Below are 21,652 nucleotides of genomic sequence, written 5' to 3'. Positions count from 1 at the left end.
AAGCCTTCTCAAAAATTAGAAGAAAAGAAGAAGAAGAAACCTTTTCCTAAATAGAAAAGAAGAAGAAGTATTTTTCAAAAATAGGAGAAAGAAAATAAGAATAAGCCTTCTCCAAAATTAGAAAGAAGAAAAGAAGAAGAAACCTTTTCTTAAATATTTTTATAGAAAGAAGAAAAGAAGAAGTCTTTTCCAAAAATAGAAAGAAGAAAAGAAGAAGAAGTATTTTCCAAAAAAATAGAAAGAAGAAAAGAAGAAGAAGTCTTTCCAAAAATAGAAAGAAGAAGAAGTATTTTCCCAGATCAAAGATAGGAAGGAAGAAGAAGCCTTTTCCCAGAAATTACGAGAAGAAAGAAGAAGAAGATTTTCATTTCAATTATTCATATATGTATAAGAAGAATATAACCGACGTAAATTTGGAATCAGCATATATATATATATTTCAATGTATATACAAGCTTCGCTATATATTTTTTTCTGTATTGTGTATAGTTTTCAGAATATAGATCCGCATTTAACTATATCCTCTTGGCTATAAAACGCTTTCTTATTTGGAATTCTCGAATAAAGAACCTATCCCCTGAGATTAAGATATCTGTAGCCGTGGTATAAATAACATTTAATTGCGTACCCCAAGGGCGTAGCATGAGATGAGGCTAAGCAGATAGGAAGGGAGAAGAGAATGCTAGTGAGAAAATGGAAAGAGACCAAGGAAATAGAGAAGAAAGGTGAAGAAGACACAATGAACTGGAATGGGTGACTGATGATAAACAAAGAATGGAAGAAGGTGTTAGAAAGAGTGGAAATGACAAGAGAGAAAGAGGAGAGAAGAAGGAAAAAGAGCGTGAGATAAAGAGCGCAACCACATTCCAGATGGAAGAAAATGTTTAGCATTTCAGGTGAAAGTACAGTTGACAAGAGAAAGCCACCTGATTGAATGTTCCAGAACAACTTTCTAATAGTCTGGAGGGGAGTAATGTTTGTGTATATATATCGTCCTGTTTTGTACCTTGTTACATTTGTACTTGGTGCAGAGTCTGAAGAAGACCTTGCTAGAAGGTTGAAACGTTCTGTTTAGTTTGTTTTATAATAAAATAAATTGCTGCCTTGGTCAGCATATTGAGTTTTTCACTGGACCCAAGGCATGGCCACGCTGTGGATGGTAACGGTGCAGCTGCTGCTCACTCAGAACTTTCCAAACAGTACTATGGGCCACACCAACTTCACATGCCACAGCCCGTATACTAATGGATGGTTGCCCTTCTACCTGATTCAGCACTGCTTCTTCAAGATTAGGTGTCCTTGCAGTTCTCTGTCCTCCTTGCTCGTGGAACTGAGGTCGCTCTTGTCCCGTTTCTCATAATTGTTGGAAAAGTATGTGAAACATGATGTGCGTTGGATGTCTGCGACGTGGATACGTGGTCCGATACCACCTTTCTGTTTCCGTAGAGTTCTCATTTGCTCGTCCATACACAAACACCATATCAGTCAGTTCCTCTACCGTATACTCCATTGCACTGATTCCAGCCGCGACACTCCTGCTTCTAGACTTCACACGTCGAGTATGACGTCACGTCTTCTGCAGGGCATGCGCGGTGGATTCTTCCCCCTTCATTTTAAGTTTCCCCTCCGCGTTGCGCGTGTGCCCTTCGAAGGGTTTTGGCTTGTAACTTTTGACTAAGACATTTCCGGATCAGGGTTCCCTATCTCATTTTGTTGCGTTTGTTCCCTTCCATCATCCCTGCAAATCTGTAACACGGTCACAGAAACACCCTGTATAACTACAACGGGCGGGAACTTTACTTCCGGTTTTCAATAGAGTAACATGGAGTTCAAAGGTGTAAAGGCAGTGTCTTAAGAAAAGGCGATAATCATTTTGTGACTCTTGGTTATAACACGTGGTTGGGAACAAATTTTTTTTTCTCGGGTATCTATGCATAGTTTCCAGACAGATCCGGTGCGGAAAAATCAGTGAATTGAGGCAGTAAAGTGAAAAGACTGGACACAAACACGAGGGAATTGGCTCTATATTCGACACTACATCACCGGAGTAATTCAAATGAAAATATTTTACGTGACGCACCAGTGATGACTATATTTAAAAATTGAAACTGTTTATAATCATTCAGAATTCCAAAAAATATAATTTTATAATTTAATGTAAACAATGTAAACTTTATTAGTAAATTGTTTACTAACTTCTAAAGTCTTTTCTTGAACGACACTTGCAAAAGTTAATAATAAAATACAATAACTGCACATTTCAGTATTGTGACTTGTGCTGTAAATGCACTCGAATAACATTAATAAATAAATAATAATACATTTAGAATAAAATTTGTTTATTTCATTAGTTTAGTAATTATTTATTGTAATTTTTATTATTATTATTTCTACTATTTTACTTTTATTACTGGTATTTACCCCCTTCAAAAATTTCTGGCGACGCTCTCTCCAAGTCATATGACAAAATTAAAGGGTCTGTGTTTGTCTACATAATGTCGAAAATTATATATTTTACTGTTGTCAAATTGAAGTATTTCAATGTTTATAATTTATGTAAGCTTTATTTCAACCTGCAGAAGTCTTAACACGAAACTGTTGGTAGAAGATGAACATTGTCTTGGAAAATACTACTATTTTTCTGTAAATCTTCATCCAAACGATCCGGGAAATTGCCAATCTTTTCTAGGTATCTTTGTTTCTCTATATCGCTCAAAAATTTCAAGTGATCCATTTTGCATCCGATCTTTTATAAGAAAATAAGCTCGGTGACGATCTGTATTCCACTTGTTTACATTGGAAAACTGCCCAAACCGGAAGCTCTTTCCCCGCCATCTACAATCGAATTGTCTGATCGATTATTTTTTTGTTTACTCGGGAATAGGCTTCCAGAGGGAAAGAAACCACTGGTAGAAATGCGCGGAGGTGTTGCCGTCTTTGAAACGGCAAAAATCACGTTTTGAAACTCAGTGTTGCAGCCTTGGGTTAGTTTCGTAACTAACGCTTGATACCTTATGTACATTTCAGCTGACATTTTTACTTACCCTTAAGGTTTTCATTTCACGTTCGTTGTTTTGGATTTGGTGTAAGTTTTCTGCTTGTAAAGAAAAACACAATAATAGTATCATTTTTCTCAGCAGGTCATCTGAATCTTTCGGCTGAAAACCTGTACAGATGTGCTGAATCAGGTGGTGAAAGTAAGTGAAGCGTTACCTTCAATACAAGATCAACAATGAAAAGATATAATTATCCTATATATCAAGGGAGTACCCCCTCGTTGCTGTAGGGCAAATGGTTTTGTAAAAATTCATATTCTCTTTTCACATTTCAGGATACTTTAACGGCTTAGATCAACGGGTCTTGAAATCCGTTTCATGTTATAGATTTGTATACTTCCAAAAAAGTTAAGTTACTCCTGAGTATTGCAAAGTGCCAAGAAAGTGATGTTGACACGCATCTTCTGCTTTTGGGGCCTTAGGTTAGTCCAGTCTTGACTTGTCAGGTGGCATCAAGGGTTTTTGTATGACTTAGCCCCTGCGTGATCTCTCGTGTAGGTTTGTTGTTTTTAATAAAAGGTTATTAATATCTTCTTTAAAGCTATATTCAAGCTTCCGGTGATATACATAAACTTTAAAACAGACTTTTCATCCGATATTACTTGTAGGCAGTTTAGAACCCTAGTCCTTTGGTGATGCAGCTACATTTGTAGCTTCAGAACGAGTCATTGCTCTCGAAGCAACCTGTCGGCAAATACGCCGATGACGCTCTACACGGTTAGTAGGCTCACTAACTAGTGAGATCATTTCCGCGCCTTTTCTGCCTGTTAGCTTCGGAGCCAGTTACAACACCCGAAATAACCAATCAGCAAGTCAGCCGATGTTGTCATCTAAATCCAACACCAATCACTAACCTTCCCGCTCACGCTGTGCACTGTTTGTAGGCCCGCTAGCTAGTCTCGCATAGTCAGCTGCTGGAGATGTTCCGAGAACAATATCGTCTCATACCCTATGGTAGGGGATATTTTGGGAATGTAGCTCACTAATCATCATTCATTCTTGATGATAAAGCACTCTCTGCTCGTGGTAAGGCGCTAGAGGTACTAAATTTACACACTTGAATGGCAACACATGACACTTGAGTTTCACGCCCCTAAAGACTGGATCAGCATGGCTAATGTAAGGATATACCTGTTTCTGTACTCCAACTGAAGGTCTGCTGGGAGAGGTTGTGCTTGTGACTGTACGTAGAGTCTGACTTGCGACTAGCGTTAACACGCTATCCCTAGAACCTCCTCATATCTTACTATTCAATCGTAACTTGCTCCTCAATAACTGAATTCGATCTGCTCCCGAACTCTCTGCTCCCAGTCATTTATTCAAATTCAATTTACTAAACAAATGTAGCCTTTTCCTGGATTTCGTCTGTTTACATGTTTATACCGCTGATGACCAAGAAGAGCTTCAGTACTGTCTGACACTGCATTCCTGTGATGTTTCCGATTTTTTCCTGATTGGAAAACGATGGTCGAATGACTGGAAGTTGGAGTTCGTTTTTCTTAATAATTAAAAGATACTACGGAACGTTACAATATATAACTAGCACAACACGATATTGGAGAGTCACGGTAGCTCAGTCGTTACGACGTCTGACTACCATGCTAGTGATCAGGGTTCGATCCCAGGAGTAGAAGAACCGGAATTTTTTTCCAATTGGTCAAGCGGCTCCAGCGCCCAACCAGCTTCGTTTCTTGGATGAAACTGTGGGGGTAAAGGCGGCCAGGGGCGTGATCAAGAAAGTGTAGAGCCCTAACTCCACATCACCTATATACCTTAATAGCGTGGTGCAAAGCACAGAGGAGTACTTTACTTTTTTTCTCTTTTTTACATCAAAACAACCTTTCAGTGCATACGGAGCTACTTTTTATTCTCGATAAAGTATCCACACATCCGCTATAGCCTTAGTTCGACCCTAGGCTTGGAAAGAACAGATTAACGAAGAATTTTCGTGTGAAGACGACCAGGAAAACGCGAAGGCATCTTTCTACGAAACGCAGCCGAAGCTAAAATAAGAAAAAGCTGGCAAAACCACAGCTCTCATGGCAGTTCCTGGAATACCCAACGCCAAATGAAATCTCAGAGTCTGTCATCTGTGACAACTCAATGACGTCAATCGAAATCGTGATGTGTTAACTCGTAGTTGATTTGATCCGAGAAGGAAATTGATGCCGCTCTCGTAATTTCGAGCATATGTTAGCTGTTTGATAAGATTCGCATAATGGTTGAAGTTGGAGTAAAATTTTTAAATCTTTATTTTTTGTTATTTAGCGTGATATGATGAAGGGACGCTCACAAAAGATCCCCCATGCCTAGGCCTGGATTCGAACCAGGAACCTCTGGCGTCGTAGCGACGGGAGAGGATCTTAACAGCTGGTCAACACATCAAGGACACCATCACATCACGAGTTACGAGACCAAATGTCCGTAAAAACCTGCGTGCCTGCATTCGTAACGGAGGTGCCAACTTTGAGCAAGACGTGTAATGTTCTTTAATTGTATTGTTCATTGATTCCATTCAGATGAAGATGAATGAAGTATTATTTCTTGTATACAAATGTGAATGTTAGCAACATTTGTACCTTGTTGGATAGCAGTTGACACAAGGAAGTAATTTAAGTAATTTGTACGCTTCGTGTTATACCATTTTTGTTATTAATACGTTGCCAAGTAAACTAAGAGTGCATTTTTTAAAATCACTTGTAAGTTTAGACCCACCCGTTACTTACATGTGATTGTTATTTGGGAAAAACGTTTTTCTTCAACGAACCACTTATTTGTTAGCTATCAGAAAACGCTGAAATAAGTTCCATACAATGAGCAGTTTTTTCTCAATTCATCTTTTTATGTGGAAAATTGTAAGTTTTTGAAATAACAATAGAAATTCAATTATCTCGAAAACTACTAATTTTCGGACGGGGTATCATATGGTCAAATTTATTGCAAATTGTCTCTTCTTTAACCCCTTTCAGGGAATACATCTAATTACCAGTCACCCTGTATATAATAATAAAGCAAATGTGTACTAAAATAATTCGAAGATAAGAAATATGTAACAACAAGCATCATATGGACAGCATTTATTTCCTTCCTATTTTCTTGAAACAAATAGCTGGTCAGATGAACAAACTGAAGGATAGCTTCGATTTAATACTTAGCTCATTCCTGTTACTTTTCGAAGCTATGAGTCCCGTAACAGTAACGTATGAAAATGTATTTTAAATTTACAAATAGGAAACTTCTCCTGTTCTTATCGTAGGACTTTGTATTTGCTAAGAGATCGTTCCGCTTCGCACGAAATAATTGGCGCATATTTTTAAAAATATTTTAAAATGTGTGTTAAATTTACAAGTGTCAACAAATATGTAAATATACAGTGTGTCCCATAATAATATATACACTCTTTGGACTCTAATAACAGAGAAACTATTAAAGATGACTGGACCGTTTTGTATTTGAAGCTGCAATGTTTATGATGAGCATGTGTGAAACATATAGGCTTTCTTTCTTTGTTTTTAGTCCCGTCACAGCCTGTCAAGCGGTAGTCATTATAGCTCTTTTCAGTTCTTACGGCGGCCGCTCTAGAAGCTGACAGGGGAAGTGGGGAACGGGGATTACGCAACAGACCAACCAGACAACAGCAGTGGCGCCGAGAGACACGACGCGGCCGGAAAAAGTTCTACATGAAACTCGTTCTACTGGCCGCTACGTTTCTTATCGTGCTGGATTGGTCGCTTCCCCGCTCTCCACTTCCCCTGCCAGCTTCTAGAGCGCCCGCCGTAAGAACTGGAAAGAGCTATAGTATATACAAAATGACAGAGGGGAGAAATATTTCTAAGAAGAGTCGAATATCCATCCAGATCTCCTGATTTAACGCAGTTCTGAAGCCAGAGACACTGATTAACGTGGGGTATGCAATTGAGATAACCTACGCGTACGTTCCCGCAGAAACCGTATCTGCTGCTTATCGATCTGTTAAGATTGCACACAATGTATTACTGCGAATGATGGTCATTTTGAACATCTATAACTACAGAGTAAGTCAAAATGATGTTTCCGATTTCGGTGTCTATTTATTTCATTGTAATGACACGTAAACCACTGAGATTACACATACAGATAGAAAAACTCAAAAAGTTTTTCCTGGCATATTATAAATGTTCTATGTGCGATCCATGTGTTACACGACACACATCTAGTCTATAATCAAGTTCGTGCCACACTCTTCCTAGCATGTCAGGGTCCATAAACCTTCCTGTTCGAAATGGCACAAAAGACATTCAATTTTGGAGAATCACGTTCATATTGCAAAACAGCATGTGACTTTTCTGTTCCATGCACTGTTGTAACTTTTCACAGAAAGACGCCCTCAATCCCACATCTTTCGGTTTCAGAGCTTGCACCACCTGTAGACGATACGGCTTCATGTCAAGACGTTTCCGCGAGACTCGCCAGACAGTTTTCTGTTGAATACCGAGTTCTAGACTTGCCACAAGGTGGTTCAACCCCAAATCTTGTTCGGAAATGCCACTGAACAAGCACGACAGACTTATTGGTATGAAAATCGAGAATACAGAATACTTTCTGGTGTCCAGTGGTAGCAATTTTCCTCACTGTGACTAAACTGCCTCCTGGTGGCCGACAGCGCAACTACGAGTTTGCAATAGAAAGCAAAAAAACTTTTTAAGATTATATTCCATAAAAATATTACATATGCAAGAAAAGCTCATTACCTTTCGTATAAGAAATGAACGAAATCGGGAACATCATTTTGACTTACGCTGTATAAGGTATGTGATACGAAAATAAGTTCGTGCTTTCTGTTATTAGTGTTCCTGTTATTGACGTTCTAAAAGTGTAAACACTATTTTGGGACACTCTGTATATACTTATGCAGTAAAACACTTTAATGTTCAGTAAGATATGAGTATAATATACAAATACATTAACGTGAATGTTTTACACACCATTTAGTATAAAACGATAACATGTTAGTGATTTGAAAATATTAACAAGAAAAAATAATTATTTACGTAATTATTCTGGCCCTAATAATTACGCTCCAAAATTTCATCAAGTTGTTTTTCTGTGTATTTACGCTCCGATATGCAACTGCTCCTTCATCCAGGATATAATGGTTCAAGTATCATCACTGCCATCTGTTGACCGAATGCTGACTTACAACATATACAATGGGGTGTTAATACAGATTAAGTGACATCATACTGCTATGACGTGTCATGCAGATCATTGGTCCTTGCGGAGTAATCAACCAATCAAGATTTGCCACGGTAGAACCTAAGAACAGCCAGATCTGGCTGGAAAAAAGGACCCGCAGCTGAAGGATCGCGCTGCGTAGCGACAATAAATCCTAAAACAAAACGTGTTGTTAACCCACCAACAAAGAGCATAATTGGAGATTAACTTATGCCCATTATGCATTTTTATGCTTGTTTACAATTTCCGCTTGCGTTTTGTTTGTGCGTGTTGATATGCGTTTTTATAGAGCGTGTCCTACGGGCAATATTCTTCCATGTAAATTCTTCAATGCTCAGCACAGGGACTGTTAGATGAGCGGCGACATAAAAGCAGGCTGGACAACTCCATTAGCGGATAATTAGCTATTAATATGCATGGAAAATGAGCAGGGAAAAAGTGCCGATAGAAAAATAATCTGGTAATAATATTATTCTGAATGGCTCATTAAACAGTAATGGATTTCGAGTTGGGAGGATCGGGTAATATGGTGATGCAGGATTTTTTGGGGTAATTTTCTATTTTTTCTCTCCCTACGAGTCTATTTTTGTTGTTATTACCCTGTCTGTGTGGCCGTGTTTATTATGCTCGTCATTGACTCGAGTTCTCTGATGCGACGTTATAATTTATTCCATTGTTGCATAGGAAGAGTGGAGTCTGTTTCATGAAATAGCCTAATCTCTGTACTATGCTGTAAGTGTATCTTTATGGGAAGGTATCTACGTGATATCACCTTTCTGTATACCCAATTAGCCTACATGTGAGGAAGACGAGAAACGAGATAGAAGGAAAGTAATAAAGGAAGAGCGAGGAATATAGAGTTAAAGAGGGAAAGATAAAGAAGAGGTAGATACACAAGCAGAGGATTTAAGAGAGAGAGAGAGAGAGAGAGAGAGAGAGAGAGAGAGAGAGAGAGAGAGAGAGAGAGAGAGAGAGAATAAATCAATGAAGAGGCTAACACATGAAGAAACATAAACCTACGCAAATAGAAAAGCAGAGAATGAGAGAAATAGAGTATGGGAGAGAAAGAAACAGAATAGGGGAGAAACAAAGGAAACAGAATAGGGAAGTAAGAAGGAAACAAGAAAAAAGAGTATGGAGGAAAGAAAGAAACTGAAAAAGGGAGTAGGGAAGAAACAAGGAAATTGAGAAACAGAGTAGGAGAGAAAAGGAAACAGAGTAAGGGAGATAGAGGGAAACAGAACAGGGAAGAAAGAAGGATACTGAATAGGGGAGAGAGAAGGAAACAACAGGGGAGAAAGAACGAAACGAAATCAGAGTAGGGGAGAAAGAAGGAAACAGAGGAGTAGAAATTAGAAACAGAGAAACAGAGTAGGGGTGGAAGAAGGAAGCGGAAACAGAGTAGGGGAGAAATAAGGAAACAGAGGTGTCGAAATAAGAAACAGAGAAACAAAATGGTGGAGAAAGAAGGAAACAGATAAACAGAGTATGGAAGAAAGAAGATGATAGAGACCCATAAGAATAGAGAAAGATGGAGATAGAGAAATAGCGGGGAAGAGAAAGATGATGATGTACGACCATATATGGGAGTAAACAGAGAAACAGAGGAGAGAAAGATGGACAATGAGAAAGAGTAAGAAAAAGTGGGGACAGGGGAATAAGGAAAGTGCATATAATTCGATGGCATTTCCAGTACACTGACGGCAAGATAGGCTAAACGGGACTGGACCTACAGTTCAAGGTGAGATCTGAACAACTGTACAATGCCTCCTCCCGGGATCAAACGCAAGACTTCTTGATTACAATGGGAATTGTCTCGTCTTGATTTTGTGAAGGTGTATCTCGGTATGGACAAACTTGAAAAGGTTTAATTTATACGTATATGTATTATACTTGGTATTCATTTGGTTGTATTTTATTTAATAATAATAACTGAATAATGCTCAGCGGTTAACGATGAGACTCGCTGAAGTACACAGACTCCTCTCAGGGACAGGTGTAGTGTTAGGCAACGACAATATTTCACAGCACAGAGAAATAAAACCACATTACTGCCGCAGATAAAATGAAAGGATTTATTCTATATTTATTACAATTATAATGCAAATATGCTTCTTATGAAAGTGAGGATTTCGCTTTAACGGTGCTGTCTTGACTCAAATGTAACACACAACCTCAATGCGGGCTATCGGTGTTCCTATGTTCGCATAGGGCTAGCTTGCGCCCCGAACTACCATACCAAGATGTATGCACAACATCGAGCAGTTCTCTCGAGTTTAAAATCTATCGACGATCTGCGGCGAATGTGTTAATTTCGTATGCGAAATCCTCGCTTTTATACTATTTCAAGATCACAGATCAAGTACAGATGAATCACTTACTATCTACAAAAAGATGCTACCAACACAACTGACATCTACACAAGTTTAGAAATACAAATTCACATAGTGCACTCTCTCAAATGTAAAGATACATTGAATTACTCAAAATAGAACACAAAATACAATAAATATTAAGCAAGAGATGTACATTAGAAACAAGATGCAATTTACATGCAATAACACAAAAATCACGCTTTATTTCACAAAAGACAGTGACATATTTCCAAGTGATGACGTCACAAAAATATGGATCATATCATAATCTCGTTCCGGTCTCGGTGAAATCTCGAAATTAAAAGCAATTTGCGAAACAAATGTAGTTCCAGGAAACAGCAGAGAGGAATTGTCGTCAACAATTCCAGTTTAGACTTGCAGTATCTCCACCTCAGCTTTTTTTTTTATCTTAGAGACCTATTTCGTAAATAAACTCGGCAATGGTAAACTCGTTTTCTTCCAATTTACCCACAAAGGAGAACTCTGTTGGGGTGGAGGGTGGGAGGAGGCTTGTGGGGGTTGGCGCATCTCGGTTCCGCCCCGAGAGAAGCTTGTAAAACAAAGGCTATGTGTGAACCTTGCCATCTGCAGGAAACTGAACGCACAGTTGAAATGATGAAAGGATTTTCTTGCGCAAAGTAAGAAGGAACACCCCACGTGATATGTCCCGTTGTTTAGTAATATTCGTCCACGTGGCAAAAACACTTACGCAGCCTTGAATCCCGACATTTTGCCACTTGACATGTTTGAACCGACTTGCTATATAGGAGGAACGTCCAGAAAGTAGTAACGAATTGCTGTAAGGGTCACTCAGTGGATAACAAGCCTCCACGCCACTGGAAGGGGGTTCCGTTGTCGCCCGATAGATGGCAGTCGCGTCGCAGGCTCGTGTGAAGCAGTGCGAGTGTGAGCCGTGTGAAGTGCAGACGTGCAGGGACTTGCCGTCCGACATATCTTGACGGCCAGTAAGAAAAAGCAAACAGAAGAGTTTTACTCTGAAAGTACAGTCACCAGCAATAGAAATAAGACACCTATATTCTGAAATAATGGCTTCCCTGCGTGTTGCCTAATTCCCTGGCTACAGCAGAGCCTCCTATTGAAAAGTTGCTATAGAAGTTGACTTAGAGTAGACTTGCACTGAAACTAGTATTTCAGGATCTACATGTCATATTCTTATTTGCTGGTGACTGTACAATGTACATACAATGAGTAGTTTTTCTACACAGGCACCCATACCATTGACAAGACACGAGTTTGTATATCCTCGTCATACACTTCTGCCGCGGAAGTCCTTTAGCGGAAGGATACTATGTCAGAGGTAGGATACGCAGGTGACATCTAAGGCCATCTGGTGCAACTCTTGTCACGAGTCGCTTCGGTCTGAGATCTCTCTAAGATTGCATTTAATGGTTCCTCGGCGACACGGACACACCTGGCCTGTAAAGAAACACCCATTGCGCATGCGCGACCGACAGACCGAGGCGACACAACACGTTTTGCTACGAAAGGTTGCATTTATCTCTGCAGGTTTGTTTCCATATGACACATCTTGCTTGTCGCTTCGGTCTGAAAAACGCCCTTACGGTCTGAAAAATACGGTATTAAGATTTATGAAACTAACCGAAATAAAGTAAAGAAAACCGTCACAATTGAGTGAGTACTTGTTGAGTAATATCTGAAAATCTTTTACTTCGCTTCTCAACCATCTTTGGCTAATCGCGACGTTGAGGATGAGTAATGATATGATGAAATTAATGAAGGGGCGCTCATAAAGAACACCCATGCCAGGCCGGTATTCGAACTCGAGACCTCTGGCATCGTTGCGCGCTGTGCTAACCAGTTCACCACGGTTGGCCAGCTGTTGCAGTATCCGAACAGGGTACCATTAGTACAGGAACTTGGACGTCATAAGTTACGCGGGAATATTTCGCTCCAAAGGTTATAGTTCTTGTCTATTCTTATGGCGGGCGCTCTACATGCTTACAATGGAAGTGGGGAGCAGGAGAGCGACCAATCCAGTGCGATACGAAACGCAGCAGCCTGTAGAACGAGCTGCACGTAGTACTTCCTCCCGCCACGTGGTACATCTGGGCGCCACCGCTGTTGTCTGCGGCGTATTCTCCGCTCCCCACTTCCCTTGTCAGCATGTAGACGGCCCGCCGTAAGAGTAGACAAGAGCTGTACAGTCACGGACACTTCTGGGTTCTAGCCAGTGATGTGCGTCTACGCGTAAACAACGATAGTCTACATTCTACACGTAGACTATTTTATACACGCAGATTACGTAATCTATGTAAACAACATTGCGAAAGGTGATAACTTAGCAAAGGGCGACGTGGAATTAAAACAAAATTATACTGCGTATCAGTTGCTGATGTGTGAGGAGAACTTTTCATACTCTTTCTTCCAAATTCAAACAATTTCTCACCTAGGAAGAAACCTAATATAGGAAATATTTTAGTGTTTTATGAGAGAAAGACCACTCTTGCCTCACGACTGCCATCTGTTGTTGTTTTTTGCATACTATTTATCTTCTTCCATAGTTGGTAATAGAAGAGAAGATAATTTTTTTTGTAAATATGGTTCATTTCATTTTGTTAGGAACCAATATAGTTGAAAATGTCACTTTTCTTTCATGAAAACCTTGAAAATTACTTAATTTTAATGCACTTTAGATTGTCTACGTAGTCTATGTAAACTACAACCCTATGTAATCTACGCGTAGATTACGTGTAGACAACGTGTAGACGTAAACTTATAGTCTACGGCACATCACTGGTTGTAGCTAATCCATGTACTTTCAATGGGACCATTACAACACAGAATTGTCCGTGACTGTACGTCTGTCGTATAATTGAAATGAACGACTGGGTCCAAAGTATCATAGAGAATATGAAAGCCAACGGTCTTGAATGCAAAATGCCAACTCATTCCCTCGGGACGTGTTAATCGCCCCTCTCTGCAATACAGCAATGGGAAGATTCCAAATATAATCTGAAAACGTAAACAAAATCCACAGAGCTAATCGCCAACGGAATTTTCCTCCTGTCGCGTCAATGAGATTTGGAGAGAAGGGGGCATTCTATTTTTTCTCTAGCCCCATCTATTTTGATTGGAATCGTTTCAGTTTGTTGGCTTGTTACCATGGTAACGCCGTGTCCTCCAAGCTAAGTAGTAAAGTCTGTCCCGGGTATCTATGGAGCAAACGAACATGTCTCTGTGCACGTAGTGACTCGAAAGGGCTCCATCAATAAACACGTGAGAGGAACGGGATTGCGTGGAGGGGGAAGCGACTGCAGTTACCAGCCTTCCCAGCAGCTTGTACTGCTTTGCTCGGCCCACTCGATTTCCCCTCCCCTTCTCTGCTGCTATGCGCGGCCTAGCTCCTAGACAAAGGTTTTGTTATTGATTCATTGATTGATTGATTTGGTGTTTTAAGTCCACTTTATGTACAGTAAGGCTAATTCGGACTGGATCTACAGTTTTAAAGTGGGATCCGAAACACTATGTGTCTCCACCGGGTATCGAACCCAGGATCCCTTGATTACAAGGCGAAGACGCTACCACTGCGGCATCGGGGAGGCACAGGTGTTGTTATGTTAGGCAGAGACATGTGTTTTCGAAATGTTTCAGAAGTTCGTTGTATTTTTTGATACACTTCAACATGTTCGCCATTTCGTTGCACGGAAAATGTCTGGACAATTCTAATTTTCTCTCCATGTATTAGACAACATCTCCTCAGTCACTTGCGGCAACACAAGGATTTTTGTGTAAACTTTTAGCCACTGTGGTCTGAGGTATTTCCTAATTTTCAAGCACGACGAGTTCATTTCAGAGTACTGCGTTGAAAGGCGTCCACAGTCCCCTTCACTGACAGAAGGCATTCTAGGCATGTCACGTCACTGCCAGTCTCCTTAAACTTTGCATACCATGCTTTTATCTGGAGGATCTCGTCTATACACCATTCTGAACTGTCTTTACACTGTCACCGGTGTCGCACAAAACAAAGAAAAATCTCGACGAGTCGCGCTACTAACGCCACAACATTCGACTCTCTATCTGTCATAGTCTTTAAGATACGATTTTTCTTAATCCGAGAAAGATTTCTTGCTCACCCTGTACTTCAATACGAACACGTGTTTAATCGTTCTTTTCTTATACTTCAACATCTATTCGTTAAAATGTGGATATGTTTTTCCATCTTACAATTAAATGGTCGGGCGAAGTGCGAGTGAACAACATCATATGATGATTCAAGTGAAGCTTATCGTCCACTCACACGCCGGAAACGCCCGAGCATGACGCTTGCCGGAGTTAAACGAAGAGACGCGGAATTACACGAGAGGACATTGGAGGCGCGGCCAACGGAAAATTTCCATCTTAGAAACCTGCAGACTTATGCCAAGGGCGTTACAGCATTTGATTTCAATAGAAGCAGACAACAGAAGTTCTTTGCCACGTGTCTCCGTGGGCGATATGCTTAAAACAGCTGACGTGGAGTGATACGTTATTCGAATTAAGACTGTTTATTTACATAGGGTCGCAGTTTCATGATTCATTACACTAGAAATCATATTCATTATTGCAAGTGCGGACTCTGACAAGACTGACGAGCTTAAAGGGTTAAATATAGATGGCAGCATCATCATATCAGAAACTTCAAGTAAATAGTGAACAATAATCATGCTGCAATTTTTAAGAAATTAAAGTCTTTAGTGCATGTTAATTAAACTGCGTTAAATCTGAACAACAGAAGTAAGTACCGGGTGAGCAAAAGGTAACTGTGCACCTACACTATGCTTCGTTTCGCAGAGAAAAACTTCCCTTTCTTGATCTTTATAGGTACATAAGGACATGGTCGCTTAGTAAGACACTCATTGTTGTCAGTCTCTCATTGTTGCTTCTTCAGTTGTTTCTTCGGAGCGTGATCTTGCAAAGCGTGTAACTGTATTAGCAATGGTTAGTCTATGAACCACTGGCAATACTCAACACGCTTGTCGTGGTGTCTTCCTTGCAGATTTTGCACTACTGTCATTTTGTAGGGGTGTAAATGTAAATGCTTTTTCAGTGCGGTTCTTGCGCTGCCGTACGACACACTCACTTGCTGTGATAATTTACGAATTGACATCTTTGGGATTTGCTCTATTCTAATCGAAATATCCTGTAATTTGTCCTCTGTTAGAACTTGTGACCTGCCTGATTTCGGCGCATTCTTCACTGATCCCTTTCTGCGAAATTTATCGATTAACCTCCGCACTGCATTACGATGTGGTGGGTCTGTATCAGGAAACATTTCCATAAACTTATTTCGCACTACTTCCGTATATTCACCTATATGTCGAAAGACTTGTTCCACCAAAAACACACGAGCTTCGAGTAACAAAACCATTGCTAACGCAGTTCCGCGCATTGTAAGATCACGCTCCGAAGAAACAACTGAAGAGACAACAATGAGTGACTGACAACAATGAGTGTCTTACTAACCAACTGTCCATGTCCTTATGTACCAACAAACATCAAGAAAGGGAAGTTTTTGTCTGCGTAATGAAGCGTAGTGTAGGTGTACGGTTACCTTTTGCTCACCCCGTATATGCTAAAGAAACTAATAAATATTTAATAGCTAAGTAACACGTGTAGACATGTTCAGGTTTTTATTGCAATAGGACTATACTGCTAGCACACAACATATGTAAACGCGAATAGAAGGGTAAAACACTAACGTAGAAGTCTATGAAACGGTACTCCTAAATCAACAAGACAAGAAAATTCACTCAGTCAGAGGTTCCGAGTTCGAATCTCGGCCTGGGCATGAGTGTTCGTAGTGAATGTTCCTTCATCAGTTTGACCATTCACCCTCAGCGTCGCGATTAGCCAAAAGCGAAATAAAATAAACCAAATCGACAAACATGAAGAGTTTATAATTAAAAATTGCCGCTTTAAGACGTAAGACAATACAGTAAAACCTCGTTAATCCGGATCCCGATAAGCTGGACTTCGCTTAATCCGGACAGGCCAAAGAAACAAAAAAAAACAGCAAAATGCAAGGTTTTAAATGTGGCTAGAAGTCAGCAAGAGAACTTCCCAAAGAAAGGCAGTCAACCACTGATGAAAGTCTGTTTCCCGCAGACTTTGTACTGTACTGTATAGTGTATTTAGGCCTATGCCCTATAAATACAACATACTAAACGTGTTTTGTTCCTATAAACGGAGTTTTAATGCACTTTTTACTGTTCTTTTATGTTATTTCAGTTAATCCAGACTTTCGTTAAACCGGTCAACTTACCCTCACCCCATTAGTCCGGATTAACGAGGTTTTACTGTAGTTTGATATTGAACATGTCCATTTTTTAATTACATGTGATGAACATCGCACCAGTGCCACATCGGAAATGAAACACTATTTTAAATACTGATATTACACCCCCATAATTTTTAACCTTCAGCAAGTTCTAATTGTTCTTATGTAATAATACAGAACATACAAATTTATTATATATTATAATAATGTTAATATTGTAATTATATAGGACCCCTGTGCTTCACACTATTGTATATTGTATACCCCAGATCTTTTCACCTATCCATGACCGTATTTAATAGTACTGCCACTGCTGCCATCTAGCGGCAAACCGAGGTAACTCGCGCTCGTGCAGTTTCCTACATGAACGAGGAGAATTTGTCGTTCAATCTCCATCAGAATCGTTGCGTAGTTTATCTGCAGTGAATTTCTAAAATGTTTCACGGGCGTACGAATCAAGGTGTATTTAAATGCCTAATAGATTCAGGGAATGATCACAAAAATTGAATGAATCTGTATCGTTTTCATTTTGATCATTTTTTTGGGTCACTTTTCTAACACACTTGACTATTCGCCATGATGAGAATGGGTCTTCATGATACGTAAATAATGAAAGGAGGCGAAGTACACTCATTCCAGGACTCGAACCTGGAACCTTTGGTGGCATTATCATGAGCCAAGTCAGTCAACATGTGAAGTGAATTTAGGCCTAGTTATAATAATTCCTGGTCTTTAATTTCATTAATAGTGTTGATTGTCAACTTTGTCAGTGCATTTTTGTAACGACTTTCTTTTTAATGATTAGCGGAATGAAACCCGTGCAGTATATTTCGATTAGCCCTCGTATAAATAATTGTCCCATCACTTTAAAAGTCATGACATAGACTCAGAGTAACTTCTACAAATATGTGTCGAAAAAGAACGAAAGTTCCCGAATGCATCCGAGTAGGTGTTCTATTTCAAACACTCTGAAATCAATGCGACACCATCCTCCCTCATGAAGGTTTCACGTTACATATCCAGCGAGCGCTTGCGATGAAGAAAGGAAAGGAAATCCAGCTCTGTTACGGTTGAAGAATGAACATTGAAAGATAGACTGACACGAAAATTCGCGACTAGGATTTTTGGTTGTCAGGTCAAAAATATCCACTTTAAATATTTTAAACAATACATATAATAGGCAGTGGCGGCGATTAGTGGGGGCGAGGGGGAAGTTGGCCTCCCCACTTTTCTTATCTACAAAGGGAAATATACTGTCTTTGCACCCCCCCCCCCCCCAGTTTTGGCATCTTGTCCCCCCGGGTTTTGGAACCCAATTGCCGCCACTGATAATAGGATATCACACGATGTATTCGAGTTTATAAAAGTGTGTTCGATACAAATATACCATTAATAATTGTTTCAAAATTCCATGAAACTGCCGTTAGTGAGAAATATAATATATATGATTGTTTCAGAATTTCATGAAATTGTCTTCGACGGCAAATCTACTATAAATAATTATTTCATAAGTAATTGAAGCGTATCATACATCGAAATTATTATTAATTGTGAATCCAGAATACATCAAGTTATTTCAAACATGGTAATGTACGTATATCGGAAAAGCAAACGAAAATATTATATGACAAGAATATTTAATAACGGGTCAAAATTTACACTCAACTGGCCTAGAAGTTATTAGTTCTGGGTCATTTTGTAATCATTACTCTCGCTACTCACTGCACCCTATGCATAATAAGAATTTCACAGTAAACTGATAACGCATTCCTCCCACCCCCCCCCCCCCGTACTTAATATTCGAAAGCCATTCAATTAATCAATGTTTCGACAGAATTACCAGCTCGCTATGAATATTATTTTCAGTTATGCGGAAGATAGCTCAAATATTGACATTTAGATGGCGCTCTATGCCCAGCACAGGAACATATCACAACAAATAAGAGCCATAGTCACATTCGTTTCCATTTAAACTAACCTTTCCTTACATTAATTAATCCAATATATATATAGCCCCAATCCCACCACTCACTCACTCACCCACTGACATAAATGTTCTCCATGAAGGAAGCCCCGGAGGCGAAAAACGCCCGATTACGACCCCCCATGAAATCGTCCCAAAAGGCCGAGAAAATTAAAAAATCTCTCAATCGGCCCTTCCTTAAGGGTGAAAATGCCCTTTTCTCACGTCCTTAGCAACCGTTGCCACGGGCATTTCTTTTGCACACATTGTTTCCTTCAATTCTTAATTGTCCAGCTACATTATATTTCTCACAGATAAGTAACACACAGATGAATCAACTCCTGGTTTTGAAAAGGTGCCTGAAACAAGGGTGACATCTACATAATAAGGAGTTTCAGCCCAGATACAATTACGTATATATTGTTATACTCAATGCGTAAATATCTGCATCGTGCTTGTTTCAACTAAATGTTTAGGGGGTATAATGACATGCAATTCCTTAGAGCTTGCCGTGCTTGTTGTTCACCATGGAAACGGACGTTGCTAGGGAACTTAAAGAAAGTTTATTTTCACCCCGAATGCTACTGTAAGGGAATTATGCTAGAGTTTTCGATTGATTGATTGATTGATTGATTTGGTGTTTTAGGTCCACTTTGTGCACAGTATTAGAGTTTTCGAATTTTAAAATGTGAGCATCAGAATTCATTGCAGAGGAGAGATAGAAATTTGCGAAGAATGAAGGAAAACATTTCTTTATTTCAATTATGTTTAAAAATGTAAAACTGACTACAGAAGTAAAATGTTACTTTTCCAATTTAGTGTCGCTATTGAATTCGTTTACATAAAACATCTAACTAACTATCCTGAAACTGTTATTACTTATCCAGCTTATTATTAAGAAAGAAACCAATAATATTTTGATTATTTGTACATATTACAGCGCATACACACATAAATTTACGTTCAAAACTTTCCAAATAAGCGAACCACGTCGGCGAGCGCACGAGACGTGGCCACGGGCCACGTCGAAAGTGCGCGAGTATATTAAATAAAACGGACGTTTTTAAACGCAATAAAATGTAAACGAGCACAAACGTTAGTGTTGAGTTATGATGACTATACAATGTGAATTTATGAACGTGCATATTGTTTAATAAATAAATGAAAGGAACTGATTTGTAAAAGTAAACGGTAACTCGAAAGTTATGTATGTCAAATGTACAAGTGTTGAATACTCTAATGCTTTTATTGAAAAAAGATATACTACCAAGAGCGGGGGCAGGGGGCACTTGCCCCCAGTGAGATGTCTGGAAAGAGTTATGTAATTCGAATGGTAAAATTGTAGCGATATGTTACAACAACTATTATTATTATTATTTTACAGTACCCTTCGGCATGTAGAAACATGGATTAGAAGCACCATGAACGGTAGAATAAGTGGTCTCTTGACTCTGATTGATATCTGTGCACTGTGCAAAAGTACAAAAATACAAAAAAATGTCCATCATCGAAATAATAGATGACTGATTCCACATCAAATCACCCAGAAAAAAATCGAAATGCAACCCACCGATTCAGATTTTCATGAAACTTGGTGTATTTGTTAATACAGGGTGACCCATAAAAGATAACCGAACACATAATACAACGGTTCTACATTTCGGTTACTTTTTCTGGGCCACCCTGTACTAAAAAGGTATAAACACATGCAACATTTACTTCTCTATAGCCTTTTAGAACATACTGTAAGCTTTAATTAAAAAAAATTGGTTTGGTAACTGCACAGGCTTTCAGTGATAATGCAATTTTGCTGCAGCCAATAAGAACAACAGGATCCAGAGCGAGCCAATAAGAACAACAGGATACAGAGCGAGCCAATGAGAACAACAGGATCCAGAGCGAGCCAATAGGAACGACAGGATCCAGAGCGAGCCAATAAGAAGACAGAATCCAAATTCCGGACCATAATTGTCATATATTTAATCCTACAGTGGTCTCCATTTCTATATTCACTGATGATGAGAGCAATGTATGCGCTCGAAACGTTGGAAGCCAACATAAACTCAGCCTGGTTGGTAACCCGAGAACACTTGTTCGAATCACGTCGCCAGGAAAGCTACAATTCGTAATGAAATTGACTTAAAAAATCAACATTATTTACAACATTTTTTTCTGACTCTCAGTGCAAAGGAAATTTAATGACAACTTTTTAAATGGAATATACATATATCTGTGAACTTCAGAGAAAAAATCAAAGTGATATGTCGATTTGACCCAGAGAAATAGCTTTTACAGTTAAGCACTACGGGTCATCACCATGGCCTCGGCAATGACCGATGCGTGCAAAGTTCTAAAATTTAGTCTCCCGTTTCTCACTAACTATGAGGTCTACAGAAGAATAATTTTGCATTTGTTCATATCTTGTTAGTATTAACAAATACACCATGTTTAATGAAAATCTGAATCTGTGGGTTGCATGGCATGGGTGATTATTGAAAGGTAAAAAGGCGAATCCAGTTTCTATCTAAATAGTAAACTCGAGACTGAACTTGTATACAACTAGTAGACATAACAACAAACGAAAGCAATAAAAGTAAACTAACTAACACTCTAGCCTTCTTAAACCCGAAGGTTCATGGCTGCAGCAACACAAGCCTTCCATCTATCCCTATCCTAAGCAAGATTTATATACCTCTTTTCCATCTTAATCAATTTCCATTAGGTCCATCTCAACATTATCCCTCCA

This window comes from Lepisma saccharinum, chromosome 30 (genome assembly GCF_977018435.1).
Source record: "Lepisma saccharinum chromosome 30, izLepSacc3.1, whole genome shotgun sequence".
In the NCBI taxonomy this organism is placed as follows: domain Eukaryota; kingdom Metazoa; phylum Arthropoda; class Insecta; order Zygentoma; family Lepismatidae; genus Lepisma; species Lepisma saccharinum.
This window is presented reverse-complemented; position numbering follows the sequence as displayed.